This window comes from Chlorocebus sabaeus, chromosome 24 (genome assembly GCF_047675955.1).
Source record: "Chlorocebus sabaeus isolate Y175 chromosome 24, mChlSab1.0.hap1, whole genome shotgun sequence".
In the NCBI taxonomy this organism is placed as follows: Eukaryota; Metazoa; Chordata; class Mammalia; order Primates; family Cercopithecidae; genus Chlorocebus; species Chlorocebus sabaeus.
This window is the reverse complement of record NC_132927.1, coordinates 18,073,960-18,090,787: the sequence shown is the minus strand read 5'-3', so window position 1 is coordinate 18,090,787 and position 16,828 is coordinate 18,073,960. Positions and strand designations below refer to the sequence as shown.

The following is a 16,828-nucleotide window of genomic DNA, read 5'->3' as shown; positions in this document are numbered from 1 at the left end:
AAATACTAGTAAAAAGCACATCCTTAAAGCTGCTTCATTAAAAATTAAACTGGTAATTGATTGCCTATGATTAGGATATTTTATCTGGAAATAGTCAACTCTGCAAATAAGACATACAAAAGAAAAAAAAAATTAAGAAGCAGGAGGGACATTATCTAATCCAAATAGAGGAACAAAGGAAGTCCTGTGAATGTGTATGTGCATGTATGTACACTTAGAGATAAACTGTGAAGAAATTGATTTTAAAAAGCACGATTTAGAACTTTTGCTTCTTTGTTTTTGTTTAGTTGCCTTTGTTGCTTTTAGTCAGATTCTGCACTTCAATTAAGGTTCCCAGCAGTAACGTAGAGTAACAGTACTTCGTAATTCAACATTGCTTAATCAAAATGTTACTTTAGTCTGTCACTGGTTACACTTCAAGAAACTCAGGGTTATCTCAATTAAAAATGAGTGTTTAGAGCACTTTGCAGATTCCCTGCAGAATCATACAATAAATCTGCTCTACCCAAACTGGAAAAGACACTATTTTTCTATTTTTTGCTATATGCTACTTTCACTGTTAACCTTCTAGTTCAATGTTTCTCTCTTCTGAAGAATTATTTGAAGAGGCTACAAATGATATAATATTATATTACAGTATATTCTCCTTTTTCATGATTATGAACAATCTATTGTTGATTTTAATTAAATGGTGGCAACAAAATTTTCACAAAAGGATTAATTGCAAGAAAATTAACCAGTCGTTAAAATTTCGGTCCACATTGATTGAAATGACAAAAGTATACTGTCTTGGACTGTATTTAAAATATTAAATATTTCAAAGTATCTTTATCTAGTGAAATATATGGAGTATGTGCTACCCATGCTGAAGTTGGGAGCAGAGGTTTGAATATTTGAAGCACAAGGTATTTGACTCTGCAATATCTTAGTTGTAGAGGCCTAGGAACTATTTCCTTCTTGATAATTCAGGAGATTATTGTTGCATATGTAATTTATTAAACTAGTTACATTACACTATAGGAAACAGGAACATTAGTTAACCACACTGCATTATTTTCTTCACAGGCTGCCAGCAACTTCCTCCCAAATGGAATGCTGAGTTGTGATTTCACCATAATTAGTTAATAAATTTTAGAGTACTCTGACCAAAAAATGACTATAAAAAGGGGACTTTCAGATTTCCATCTCCACAATATTGAAGTTAGCTGTAACAAAATAAGTATGCAACTTTTAAAGAATGTGTTAGACCTTAAGAAGCCTGCCAGTGCAATTAAAATATAATAACAATATAAGTTGGTATTGCCCTACCTTAAAACTAGAAAGTCAGGCCTATATATTTTTAATGTTCTCACACAGCTTTATAGCAAAGACACCGAAAGTTTATAATTAAAATTGATCTCAAAACCACTTAATAGAGATTACATACACAAGTAACTGAACCATGTTTGAGTCCCCTACAAAACCCAGGTGTGTTTGATTACTTTGCCGACATGCCACTTGGGAACTCAAACACAGAGAATATTTTTTAAATCCTCACATTTTTAGTCCATTTTCATACTCCTATAAAGAACTGCCCGAGACTAGGTAATTTATAAAGGAAAGAGGTTTAGTTGACTTACAGTTTAGCATGGCTGGGGAGGTCTCGGGAAACTTACAATCATGGCGGAAGGCTACGGGGAAGCAAGGCACCTGCTTCACAAGGCACCTGCTTCACAAGGCAGCAGGTGTGGGGACTACAAATCAAGATGAGATTCGGGTGGGGGACACAAAGTCTAATCGTATCACCACAAGAGGTTAATTTCAGCTGTTTTATTTGTCAAATGGAAAATTATTTATTCAATGACTCTAGAAATGCTGTGGTCCTGAGAGAAAAGCAATGACCCTTTAGGGGGTTGGAAAGCTGAACTTTAATAGCAGAGCTGACCTTATACTGAAGCAGAGACTCTCAAACTGATCTATATCTCACCAGCTCAAAGGTTTATTATTTCCTTCCTCTAACTGTAATCATACCAGAAGTCAATACAAAATATGGTATATCATAACTCAGTTAAAACTTGAGTACATTTTTGTCTCATATAAGCTTAAAATTAAATTATAGTACAAAGTTACAAGGAAGTTGGTAAGTAAATACGGATTTATCCCTATGAAAAAAGAGTATGACTTGGATAAATCATAATGGAGAATTCTATATTTCAGATAAATCAAAAATGGATCATAATAACAAATACAAAGCTATAATAACTCTTCAGCACTTATGTGATCTCTCTCTAACAAAGAGAAAAAGAAGTTACCTAAGACTTTTAAGAAAAATTATATTTAAATGCAGCCATTGTCATATTCCCTTCTATAATTTTACTATACTTTATTTCATTTTAAAATGAAGAAAAGTTTTATTTTTATTTATTTATTTATTTTTTTTGAGAGTGAGTCGCTCTGTCGCCTAGGCTGGAATGCAGTGGAGCGATCTCGGCTCACTGCAAGCTCCGCCTCCCGGGTTTACGCCATTCTCCTGCCTCAGCCTCCCGAGTAGCTGGGACTACAGGCGTCCACCATCTCGCCCAGCTAGTTTTTTGTATTTTGTAGTAGAGACGGGGTTTCACCGTGTTAGCCAGGATGGTCTCGATCTCTTGACCTCGTGATCCGCCCGTCTCAGCCTCCCAAAGTGCTGGGATTACAGGCTTGAGCCACCGTGCCTGGCCAGAAAAGATTATTATATTTCCACAACCTTGTAGCTTAAATTTATTTGTAAACTTTTTTTAAGGTATGATAATTATGAACAGTACAATATATAGCATGCACATTAATAGAGGTTCAGTAATTGATAAAAATAAATAAGCTTATTTGAAAGTATGTGTACATTCATACATGTATATGGTCCTCTACTGTTTTATGACAGTAAGACAAAGCTTAGCTTATACAAATATTACAGTTGTGGGCTTCTCAATGAAAAATATATGCAATTTTATTTGTAAAATTCTATTAGATCCAGCCATTACAAATATTTTGCTGTAAGACTGTGGCTTGACAATTTTCCATTTGTTTCCCTAAAATAACAAAATTTGCTAAGAAATTTTAAGCAGGAAACACTAATTACCAAACCAAAATATTAGAAGTTCACTAAAAGTTTATTGGTTTTTGAATTTCACATGGGGGACAGAAAAATGGCTTCTCAGATAAACTATTTCTGAAAGGAAGGAAAAAAAAGAGGGATAGAAAGAGAAAGAGAAGACAAGAAGAAGGAAGGGTTAAGTAAATCAAATAGTGCATTGATTCTTCCCATCCAAGTTCAGAGATGGTAACATGACAAGTCAAACAATTAGGGCTGAAAAGAATCAATGTAAGGATCTTTGTTAGGACTGTCAGGAAACAGTTTCTATCTCCTACTTTCTCTCTCCCTTACCTTCTCTCTTTCATGGCCTTTCTCCATCAGCCTTTGGATATGGTGTTGTTATGATACGAAGCGACCCTGACCTGTCCCTCCAAATCTAAGAAAGGAACCGATGGAGAGAAATTAGAGCTGAAAGTTGGATCCTGATTTTTCAACTTTTTAAATACTGAGTCAAGCTATGCCTGAAAATAATCCTGCAATTGGTTGTCTGAACAAAAATATTCCTTTGATGCTGAGGCAATTTAGGTTGAGTTTTTCACTTCCTGCTGAATGAGTTCTAAGTGATACAACCCTATTTTCCAGCCTTAATTCTAGATGCTGAAACCAAAAATATTCTGTTAAATGCAAGTTACAGAACCTGAACTCCAACAAGCTTGGGACCATGATATAATTTCATCTGTCTCACTCTTTTTACACATTGTTCACCTGGAGGTCTCAACTCCATCTTGGACTGATATATAGTCAATTTATCATTTCAGCTTAAAATGGCAAAATTACTATTGATAGCACCAATTCAGAAACAGTGAGTGCTAACTTGATGCTAACTCCATTTAAATTCAGCTCACATAGTTTCTCCACTTAGGGATCACTGATAATTCTACAATACCGATTACCGCGTTCAAGAAAGTTTTGTGTTACGGGCTTTGAATCAGTTTGAGAGACTTGACACTAATTTCTCATTCCCAATATAGACTGTATTTCACAAAGCGGATATAGGGACACAGAAAACATTTAAAAATCTTTAGAATGATATGACATTGTTTTTCAAAGGCTGTTTCATATTTCAAAAATTAGGATTCTTTTCTTTGTCGTGTATCACCAAATGTTACAAAATGCTATCACTAAAAGTATATACACCAGTAGAGAGGTAATGACTACAAAAAATAAAATTAGTTTCCTTCTATTGGTACATATAAGTAAATTTTAGTGCTTTATGGCCACATTCCAAAATCAATATTTATTTATTAATGTGCGTATCAATTCATGTACTTGACTAGCACCTCCTGAATACACACTTTATACCAAGAGTGATATATTTCACTTAAATTTCCTATCTTGGTTTTAAATTGCCCTTGAATCTGCTTCCTCTGTTTAATATAGACGTTAGAGATAATTATTTATTCTATGTGTTCAAAATGTAATGGTACAGACAACGCTTAAAATTGAAAAAAAAAAAAAAAAAAAACCCGCTTTCCCCAACATCATTGGGAAAATTTGGCCATCAATTACACATATTCTTTTGTCCATTTATTTTGATCCCAATAGAATAATAAATGTGATAGTCATATACTCACATAGCTATTTAAACAATATTTTAATTTTCAATTTAGAAGAAATAGAACTATTAAAGAGATAGACATCAATGGGGAAAAAAAATTTACACAAATTAGTCTAAGCTACTATAAGATCGATTTTCCCAAACAGAAAACAAAATCAGGTTACTCATCACTCCTCAATTCTTCAAACGTGTCCTTAATAAGAGTGAAAAATGTACCACAAAACCAATGGTTGCCCGGGCGCAGTGGTTCACACCTGTAATCCCAGCACTTTGGGAGGCCAAGACGGGCGGATCACGAGGTCAGGAGAGAGAGACCATTCTGGTGAACATGGTGAAACCCCATCTCTACTAAAAATATTAAAAAAAAAAAAAAAAAAAAAAAAAACTAGCCCGTGTGGTGGCGGGCACCTGTAGTCCCAGCTACTCAGGAGGCTGAGGAGGGAGAATGGCGTGAACCCGGCAGGCGGAGCTTGCGGTGAGCAAAGATCACGCCACTGCACTCCAGGCTGGGCAGACCCAGACTCCATCTCAAAAAAAAAAAAAAAAAATGGTATACAAAGGCCCCTTCCAAGATACTTTACTTACTTTTTGTGTTTGTTTGTAACTTTATATAATTTTTTTCTTTAAAAGATTTCCCAAATTATGTTACTTCAAAACCCTAAACAACCTGAATTGGTCCTGCCTAATTATTAGAACCATACATCATTTGAGACGTTGCTTTTAAAATATCCCAGTTAGTTTAACAATAGTTAGTTACTGTATATCTGTAGGAAAGTTTGCTTTTATTTTAATTATATTTTTTAACACCTTCTGTATAATCTTTAAAGAAAAGTACTGCCTTGACATTGTTTTATAAGATCCCTTTGGTCCTGTGTCTCGATAGAATAAACTAGAAACAGACTTGAAAGCTGACAATCTACTAAGGCCAAATATTGCAGTCTAACATGTAAAATATTAAGATGTATTTTTTAAAAGAGCCATCATGCTATGCATAAAATTATTTGCAATTATCCTTTATGTACAACTGTAATTTTCTCACTTTCAATATATAATAATAATAATTGCTAGTGCCGTTTGAGCATTCCATTATTTGCCAGTGGATGTGTGAGGTGCTGGGAATACATTATTTCACTCACTCTTTACAACAGCCTTCGGGATGGTCATCAACCTTAGCCCCATTCTACAGGTAAGGAAATTGAGAAATATGCCAAGAAAATCAATGTTAATGCACTGTATATAATACACATAGTATATGTAGTGTGTATGTGGATATATATGTACATATATTGCAATATACATATATTGCCATATGCAGCATATGGAACCTGGTTATTTTAGAATTTACTAGTAGAAATTTCAAATAAAAAGCATAACACACATTACCTATCTTACATTAGATTCTAAGATCACAGTAAGAAGTACCAAAAAGAAAACATAAATAAAACATTTTATATTCAGCATAATCCAGGGAGGCTTTCAGCCCATAATTACAAAATAGCTTTGAAGAAAATATTTAAGTGACTATGACATGCATTTTCATGTATCCCTTCACAAATATATCTCTTTTACTAAAAATACAAACACTGAAGTCAAATACACTCATTTTAATTATGTATTTTCTGCAAATAAATAATACTCAGAAAGTTATGAAATTATAGTTGTAATGCCCCATGACCTATGCCCTGCACCTTATTATACCTGTAACAGTATGTCGAATTCCTGTAATTTGATACATGAATGAGAATATTATTAAATAGAAAAAGATGAATATCAAGGCCCAGGAAAAAGTAATTGTGCAATATAGATTTAATTTGCAAAAGAAATGAATAGTAAATATGAACCACCAAAATATAATTAGAAGATATAATGAAATCTTGGAAAAATTACAGAATATCACACTGAACTAAATCAAGCCCAAATAGCACTTGGAGGAAAAAAGAGTCAAATTTTCCCTTGGGTTTTAGGTGAATAGCATTACTCCTAGCACAAGAGGACAACCTTTTCAGAGGAGCTTCTCTAATGCAACGATAAGTCAGTAAGTTATAAATTAGGCAAATCAAAATTACTTATCATGTACATGTTAGGAAATATCATAGACAATTTTACCTACTGAGAAATCAGCAAATATTTCCAAAGGTGTAAGAAAAGAATATATTCTGCCTTAAAAATATATGAATGCATGGATTGAGGGGCATCATGCTTAGTTATGGTAGATATTTAACAAATATTTGTTGAAAGCATTTTTAAAAAAGAGAGCCAGGCTTTTCTTCCAGAGAGGTATAGTGTCTGGCTATGTCTCAGTACCTAAGATAGATGTCTCAGTTATCTATTCTGATTACATAATTTTGTGGCTTAAAGTAACAACCATTTTATTTGTTTATGAATTGTGGGTCAGCAATTTGGGCTGACCTGAGTTGCTTAGTTCTTCTGCTGGTCTCACCTGGCGTCACTCTTGTGACTATAATTATCTGGAGGTTCTAATATGTGTGAATGGTCTCAGGTGGCCTCATCCACATGTCTGGCCATTGGAGCTGCTGTTAGCCAGGTCACTTGTCCTCAGTAGAGGAATCCATGTTTCTTCACATAATGGTAACATTTTTTGAAAAGAGCAAGAGTAGAAGCTACATAGTTTCTGGAGGATTAGGCTTGAAAATTATACCATATCACTTCTGCAGTCCCTATAGTTGAAAGCAAGTAAAAAGGCCAGTTCAGATTCAAAGAGAAGAGAAACACACATTTTATTCTTGATGAGAAGCACTGCAATGAATTTGTGGCCATTTTGAATTCAAGAGGTAACAACATAGCTTACAGACAGGAAAACATCACAGGGCTTACTTTAGAAAAGATTTGTCCTGATAACAGTTATATCTGGAATTAAGCTCAGATTTTGACTGCCTATCATCAAGCCCCTCTGTCACGGAAATAACAGCAGTGATTCAAGATGGAGAAAATGAGTTTGTCAAGTGACTTCTTTTCCACTCTCTGCCAAAGGGAAGAGGTAACAAGAGTAACACCTGAAGCACTCATTAAGAGCATCAACAGCAGTCTACACAAATAGTACAGCAAAAGAAGAAGAGGTGAGTGGAAGGCAGAGCATGATAAGACAAATGCCAGGGTGTTAATGATGGACAGAATGACCTGTAAGTTTCACCCCACCATGATATCGCAGTATGTTCTGATTCTTTTGCACTAGGAAACCTGTTAACCTGAACATTTATTTATTTCTTACAGCATACCAGTCCGTTTAAATGGCTTGCCAGTCCCTCCTGCAGATGGAAACTGAAAATTAAAGACAGCAAATCACCCAAAATCACACAGTCTATTTTATCAAAAAGTTTTAGTATATATTTATATCCCAGACTCAGGATGCAAATACCTTCTCAATATAAACAACTACAGAATCTCCTAGTGGATAAAGTGTTTTTATAAACTACATAAGACATGGCAATTTATAGAGTACCATAAGCACATGAGTAACTAAAAATAGGATATATGATCAGAGGATGCTCATCATCCTTGAAGGAGATTAAAAACACATTTTTTTTGTAATAATCAATGGAAAACAGCCATAAGCAGTAGGATAAAAGGGCAATCCCCTAGGTGTAGCCAACAGAGCATTCTCTTTAGAATCAAAAATTTTGGGATTTTAATTCTAGCCCTATCATCTTAGCTGTATAATCATGGGCAAGCAAATTAACCACGCTGGGCCTCAATATGTTCCTCTAAAAAACAGAGACAATCATGATAAAGTTGTAGGGTTAGTGTATAGAGAAAAGTAAAAATCCACAGTGCTAGGAAAAGACCACCTTCTCAGAATATGATGAAGATGATGCTGATGGTCATCATCATCCGTTATATATTATCCAAGTTACATTAGCATATTTCAGTGCTGTCCTCAGCAAGTACATGGAAAGCTCACGTGCTTGTTTCAGAGGATGAAGCCTTAGACTTTTATTTAGCCTTAGGTCCTTATTTTGCCAACATACCTAGCAACCTTATTATGTTCTTAGTAAGTTCCTATCAGGAACTTTAAAAGGAAGGCAAGTACATTGACAACAATTAGCTATATAAGAGCAAAGAAAATCAAAGAAACACTTTACAGTTGAGACAGAAAGAACAAAAGAAGGGGCAAATTTATGAACTGCCTTAAGCATGTCTTGGATTGGTCCCCAAGGGTCTTCTGCAATTGCTAACATATATAATGAAGAAGTCATTAAGGAAATAACTGTATTTAGATGTGGTGTGTTGATCTTGACAACTATTTGAATTCACATCAAATGCAAAATTTTAAAAAATTTTTAAACAGGATGCCTAAAGACAATACCATTCAAGACTATGGATAATGTTGATAACCAAAAGACTCATTTGACCAGGATACTTAGTCAAGTAAGTTTACATGTCATTTTCTTCTGTATTCAAATTATTTTTCCCCTTTTTAGGAATTAGATAACCTCATATAGAGGCTGAAAAACTGCTAGGAGCTTAATAATCAATTTTATTAAACAATGGAGGAGGTAACAAAAATTAATTTAGTAAATAATATAGAGATCAATGGCATCTAGAGGAAAAGGTGTGAGAATGTCATCAAGACTAATTCAGGATTAGGGCTCCTCTCTGAAAGAATATTTGTTTCTCACTCTAGATTGCAACTTTTCTAGAGTGGCATCTATGCCATTTTGGCTTCTGTGGCTTAAAGGAGAAATGATTAGCAGAAAATCTAAGTATGCATTAAATGCCAAATAAATAAGTGTTAACGGAATTAAAGCATATACTTGAGTCATTCTTGTCTAGAACAGAGAGCTCATGATGCAGCCAGCCAATCACCTTAGAGTAAGGTGAGAATGTACTCTTCTTGTGTTGCTCCATTTCATTGTTATTCATATTTATTATGAACTATAACATTAAAATATATTAGTGAATTTTCTCTCACTATTTATTGGAAAAGATTTAAGTAACTTGGTTATCATGAGTAAATCAAATGATCCGAATGTTCGAAAAGTGCCAGAACTCATAATAGCAAATACGTTTAATCCAGTGTTCAGATTGACCAGTTGTTGCATCTTGAAGAGGTAAACTTCAAGTGTGTAATTGGATTGTTTGTAATTCAAGAGATAAATGTTTGAAGGGATGGATAACCCATTCACAATGATGTGCTTAGTTCGTATTGCATGCCTGTATCAAAATATCTCATGTACCCCAGAAATATATACACCTACTATGCACCCACAAAAATGTTTAAAAATGATTTTTAATTTTTTAAAAAAGAGGTATATATGTTAAGAACTCCAATGCCTTGTCCAGGCTCAGCGGGAAAGAAAACTGATCAAATTGTAACATCTAAAATGAGTGTAGGCTGGAGAGTTACAGCATTTTCTTGCTTTGTCTGCTCCAAAAGCATGCAAGTAATGGCGCTGCTTAACTGGATGGTAGTCTACCCACGTGGGTTGTTGGCATGCTTAAGTGAAAATTTGGATAACAAATGAAGACCTTCCAGAAAATGGTGATGACGAAGACTAATGACAGCTAACATTTATTGACCATTAAAGGCAAAAGGACTTGAAATCATGATATACAGAAAACTGTCCTAAACCAGTTTAGGGCCAAGATATGTTTAGTCATAAGCACAGCAATTGTGGTTTGGAAATTTCAAGGAACTCAGTGCAAATACTTGAAGTACTACCATTAGGAATTAGACTTGTGTGCCTCTTTCTACCATGTTAAAAATAATTAGAAGCTACAAGATGCCAGAGTTTTGGCTCAAGTTAAAAGAGAAAATTATAATACATCTATATGAAAGTGAAATAATATATTTTAGGTGGAGTGATTTGGGAATTACTAAAGTTACTCAAGCTTAGTCAAGATGAGCACTTGGCAGAGATGCTTTAAAAAAAAATTAAGATTTAATATACATGTCAGGAGAACTTACAAGTTGTCTAATGCCATGTCCATCAGAGATTAAAATGAATAAATTGGAACATCTTTGGGTAAGTCATGCACTCTCCAGTGTATTAGAAATACAGTCTATGATTTCTTAAACTCAGCAAGATTCTCTGCTTTACATCTTCTGCCTGGTTCCTGAAGACACTGGACTATATGACCCCTGGTCTGACGAGCTTTTGAAGCCATACAATTGTCACCTCCTTTATACTTTCCCTCTTCATGCTTACGCTAGCTAATGATGAGATGATCATGGTGATGGTGACAATGATAATAACAGTCAGGTGCCTAATGAACTGTATCACTGAAACCTCCAGACAGCCTGATTGCATAAGTCATATTATTAGCCCTCTTTCTCGGGTGAGGATTATGATGCTCAGAGAAGTTCAAAGACTTGTTCAAGATTATACAGGACTGTGACCAAGGGAGGCAGAATTCCAGGGTTCCTTTTAATTTAACTGCTGCACAATACCAACCTCTACGAAACACAGCCATGATTTCTTAATTTCTTCTCTCTCTCCTACTACAAAGTGTAGAACATCAAAATAGAACTAAAAGTTTCAGCTAATAAATTACGTTCAAGCTTATTCATTTGTTTGTATTTTTCATGTTACTAAGAAAATGAGTTATTGAAGTCAGGTCCCAATGTCCAGTTATACATTGTTTAAGTGCCTGATATTTAAAAAGTCGATACATGGCAAATATCCTAACATAATTCCTAAAAATAACCTTAAACTTTTCATTTAAAGTTAGACCTAATTTTATTGAGTGTGGGATTCCAAATTAAAATATTTGTGAATATTAATGATCTCAAGATAGCTATCCACATAAAATAAAGCATATTCACTACTCATGTAGCGTTCAATGCTGCCATATAAATTATATGTAGTTTAATGTTGCTGTACAAATGTCTAAACACTTATAAAAACAAGTGTAAATAAACCACTCAAAAACTTGACAAATCTTCACACCATAAAAAAATAATAAAAGGAGAGCTAACTAATAAGAAAAGTACCACATCCTATATTTGCAAAAGAGATAAGAGAAAGTTAGGCTTCATAGCAATGTAGTTGGTATGTCCCCACTAGTAAATCACATTAATACAAATATTCTAGTGCTTGGGAGGTAATACCACTAAAATCCATAGAAAACCTACTTGAAGATAGAAAATAAGGAATAAAAATGACCACTGAAATCAAGAAGTAAATTGAAGTTTGTCCTGCAAGGCTCTTTAGCACTTCCTCAAAAGAGCTGAATGTGGTGGAGTGAAAATAGATCAAGATAAACAGCATTGTTTAGGCTTCCATTCCTGATTAAATATACTATTTCTGATTGAGCATCTATTGAATGAATTATTTTTTTGTTATTTTTTTCTAAGAATTCAGAAACTGCTCCCAGAATTTGTTGAAACCTTAATCATTTAATGTATTACTTCTTTTCTAGAGTCTTTTATTATTGTAAAACCTAAAATAGATTCAATTTTCTATCAAAATTCTACAATTGTTTCCCACGAGGATTATAATACCATTTTCAAAATATTTGTTTGGAAGATTTTTTAGAGCAATAAATTATATCCATGCTCCCACACACACACACACACACAAAATGCAAGAACAGTGTGAGCTTTTGAGTTTTGAAAGATTTCTTTTGTAAAAAGATATATTTTCTTATTTTAAGTTCTGGGATACATGTGCAGGTTCGTTACATAGGTAAATATGTGCCATGGTTGGAATGCAAATTAGTTCAACCATTGTGGAAGACAGTGTGGTGATTCCTCAAAGACTTAGAACCAGAAATAATATTTGACACAGAAATCCCATTACTGGGTATATGCCCAAAGGAAGACATATTTTCTAAGAAGAACAAACTTGTCAATTGACATTTTCCTGCCAATGTGACCATGTAACTTAAACACTGCCTATGAAAACCAATTTCTGAGAAATATTACAAATGTAGTTTGCAGTTTAAACAATAAATACTTTTCATGTGGTTTACTTGGAATCAGTGAAATGACGGACGGCAGAGTTATATAAATATGTAATTCCATTGTAATTTTTACCACTTATTAACCAACTTCATAATTAGTATTAAATTATGTCATGTAAAATGTTTATGCAAAATTAAATTATGTTTAGTAAAAATTATTTTGTCAACACAGTATCCTTCACAACAATATGATGAAAAAGCTTAAAAGTAGCATTGGCTATCTTTGAATTAAATTCTTACATTTCTGTCTTCTGTTATATGAAACTGGAATTTTCATAATAACATACAATTTATGTTGGTAGAGCATACTAAAAATGGTTCACCTCTAAGTGGAATAGCTTCAATAATTATGAACATAATACTTCTTAATTTCACTATGCACATACCATGTAATGAACAAATTATACAGCCTTAGGTTCTAAACAGTCCTCAATGATTGAAGGATGCCATGGGAATAAAAATGTGGGCTCTGCAACCAGAATAAGTAGTCTCAGTCTCAAGGCTTGTTGAACAAGGCAGAGTATGCACATGTGTATTATTGGAATGATTTAGCAAAATTATCTGCTAGTTATGTATTCTAGGGGCTCACACTCACACCTATAAGGTCCAAATTTCCAGTTTTACTCTTCAATAATACATAAAACATAAAATTCATTATACTATATACAAAACCCTGAAGATAATGCCAATATGTTACATTTTTAAGTAACCAGAAAATAAAAATCACTGAAATAAGCTTCTAGGTTAGCCAGTTAAGCCTTTAGGAAGTTTCAAGTAGCTTCCTTTTTCCAGCCTCAAAATTGGCAATAAAACTTAATAGCAATCTTATTTATGATACATTTATTTTAAAATATATAATTTAGTAGATATTATGTAGTAGTGTCATGTAGAGGCAGGAATATTGTTAGATACCTGCAAGCATCTCATCCTAACCATATAACAACACAGCAATACATCAGCAGAAAGCAAGATCTCAATTTCACCAGCAAGAAAACTCAGCAAAACTACTAAGCCAAAAGTGCTTCAAACAGCAACAAGATCAAGATAACTGATTTAAATGGACAAAGGAAATGAGAGCCATTCATGAAAAGATGAAAGGGTGATAAAACATGACATAACATATGAAGATCATTTAAACACCAATGCCATAACCAGATACTGCTTCAACACGCAAAATCCATTTAATGACAGAGGAGACAAAAATAATTGAAGAGGGAATAGGGTGGAGGTATTCTCCCACAGGTAACTACAGCTCTTGCTATCCCCTCTTCAGAAAAAGGAAAGAAATCCCTTCTGGCTGGTGTCAGTCGGAACTAAACCTTTATGAACTTCTCCCAAAACATCAGCACAGGAATCTCATATTTCAAAAACAAGCAGTGTGTGCTCATACACACATTAGATCTATGAGGGAAGGAGAGAGGTGTATGAAAGAACAGAAGCCTGGTGTTCAAGGTCATTCTCCTCTTGAAAAGAGAAAGGGAAAAAAATGTCTAAAAGAAATTATCCAAGGTACAGGAATCAAACGACAACTTCTTTTCACCTATCTGCTTATGCTTGTTCTTATAGATATCCTATTGTTCTGTCCCTATTAATAGTGACTAAAAGAGGGCTTACAAAGAAGGAGGCTTTTGGCTGGAAAATGTCCTCTCAATACCTGAAGTGTTAATTCATCAATGAGTCAGGCTAGTGAGCCAGGCCAGCTCTATCTAAGACAATTCTTAGCAAGGACAGTGGACTCAGATTTTCAAAGTAACTTGTACCCTCTCCATTTTTCCAGAAAAGGGAGAAGAAAAAGGTAGCAGAAATCTTTTCCCCCCCTTAGGAACCTCTATGCATGTAACCGTGTGCTAGTAGTTCTATTTAGTTATGACCTTTAACCTAAGTCCAATCCGCACCAATGAGTGACATTTTCAAACATGCATCACACCATCATCTGTTTAGGTTTCTGAGCATTCAGCATCCATTTTAATGCGTTTGCTTTGCCTTGCCTGAGGCTGAAGGTGGAAGAACAAAGCTTAACCTGCAAAAAATCGAATCCTTAGTGGGAAAAGGCCAGAAGAAACTGAAATAGGTGGGAGGTGGTGAAAACACCTTATTTTCCAAGAACCTATATTCACCAGCATTTCTTTTTTCTTGGGCACTCTCTAGATAGGTATAACTTACTTGCTAACAAATATTGAAAGTATGATATCAATACTGTTGTAATAGCATTCTGGGGTAATTTGGGAGGACAAAGTGGTGTCCTTGTCAGACGTTTAGAATACACAAATCAGATTTCTAAGATTTTCTGAGTGATAAGAGGATTAGAAGTAAATTCATCAAAAGAGAAAAAGAAAAAAAAAAGGAAAATAAAAGAAAAAAATCATTTTTTAATGTATTCCCAATTATCTGTTATCTTTCATTTATTTCATTATTTAATCCAGGCAATATACTTCCCTCCGCCCACTGCCCCCCCACCCCACCCCCGGCCCGCCCGGGACCTCAGAGGGGGAAGTTCTGTTAAAGTCGAGGTATCTTCTGTATCATTCCTTGGTTATCCCTGCAGCTTGAAGTTACAAAGCAAATCTATCTGAAGAGTGGCCCTCATGTCCTCCTCTTTCATGTTTATTGGGTACCAGGTTGGGGAGGAAGGTTAGTTGACTTTACAGAGGTGTTTCAACTACAAACAATACGGGTATAAATGACATGATCAAACCGAGGAGAGCAAGAAGGGGGGTTAGAAAGAGGAACAAATGGAAATCTAGGAAATACACACTTAGCTTCAGGTTTTTAATCCTGATAAATCATGCAGTATTTGAATATCAAGACATTTTTGTAGCCAGCTCTCCTTCCATATTCTTGAATATTCATTGCCGAGGGGAGGGATAGGGAGAGAGAGAGAAAGGTTTTGCAGGCAAAGGCAGGACACCACCGCCCTCCACGCTCCTCTTTGGCTCTGGGCATCTCCCTCCTCTCACATCCAGGCGGCCGCCTCGGCCACGATCCGCTTGCTGTCTGCCAGGGGGTCCGCTGAGCTCTTCCGCCCCGCCCGGAGAAAGTGTCAAAGCCGGCCTGCCAGCTGCAATGGCAGAGCCCAGCCCCCAAAGCCCGCTGCATACATGGCCTTGTAGCACCACCAGCCTGCGAGGGCTGCAGCAGCAGCCGAGCCCAGACTCGAAGAGGAGTTGGGGACGTCAGTACGCAGGGACAAGCAGAGCAGCTATGGGCCAGCTAGAAGTCTGCAAATGCCATCATATGGATATCTACAGAAACGCAGCGAGTAGAGGAAAATCAGGCAGCGCCCCTACACTTCCTAAGCGGCTTTAGCAAACAGAACCCCCCGCCCCCCAACAGCCCCAGTCACTGCCTCCTGAAGCAGGGAACCCTGAGCTTGGCTGGGCCAAGTCCTCCGCTGAATGTAGCCAGCAAGCAGCTCCCAAAGGCGGGAGACAAACTAACACTCCTTAGCTAAATTATTCAGACCATCTTCACTATGGAATAAAACATTGATGAGACTACTTTGGAAGTGCTTTATCTTGTTAATTCTAATGTCTTCGAGAAGGGAGTGAAATTTTCCGTTGGGGGCGGGCGCTGAGATAGGATGAAAGGGAATTCAGGGAAAAAAGGCGCCAGGGTAAAGGGCTCTGGAAGTTAACTAAATTTGTTCTGCTTCAGCTGGCCATGGGAATCTCATTTTAACATATCAGACCCAATATGTTAATTAGGCAGTCGCAAATCCAACCTGCTCCTTGTAAATCAAGGCACCAGAAAAAGAAATTCAAAGTATCTATTATACAGAGACAAAAAAAAAAAAAAAAAAAAAAAAAAAAAAACCGCGCACAGGAGCCCCTCTCTGTGACGTGACGGAGACAATACAGCTGGAGAGAATGTTGGGTGGTGGCTATCGGTTTAGCCTGGTTCTGCTAGATATAAAAATGACTTCTTTCATGGATTTATTCTGCTACATAAAAGCACGCCCGGGCAGTTAAACACCATATCTCAAGACACACACCCGTGACAATATATTCCCTTTCATGCAAACCAAGTTCCAAGAAAACTCCATTTCAAGTCAAAGTCTCCAGATGCGTAATTTACAACTACTAAAAAGATCTGGCAAGCTCCTCCACAACAAGGAAAGAAAACAACCTGGCACCAGAGGTAAAAAAAAGGTAAAAAAGATCTTTGGTTTAAATGATGGGTGGAAACCAAACACCCACTCACACTCCACAATCTGGAGAGGGTTGGGTACCAAATGGTCC

At 35.7% G+C, this 16,828-nt stretch overlaps 1 protein-coding gene and 1 pseudogene across 10 annotated transcripts in view; both read right to left on the bottom strand.

Annotated features, from left to right (window-relative positions):
* Positions 1–16,828, bottom strand: part of LRFN5 (leucine rich repeat and fibronectin type III domain containing 5) — a 282,933-nt gene that overhangs the window by 263,973 nt on the left and 2,132 nt on the right. The window lies entirely within an intron of this gene.
* Positions 1–16,828, bottom strand: part of LOC119619017 (peptidyl-prolyl cis-trans isomerase FKBP1B pseudogene) — a 130,181-nt pseudogene that overhangs the window by 112,919 nt on the left and 434 nt on the right.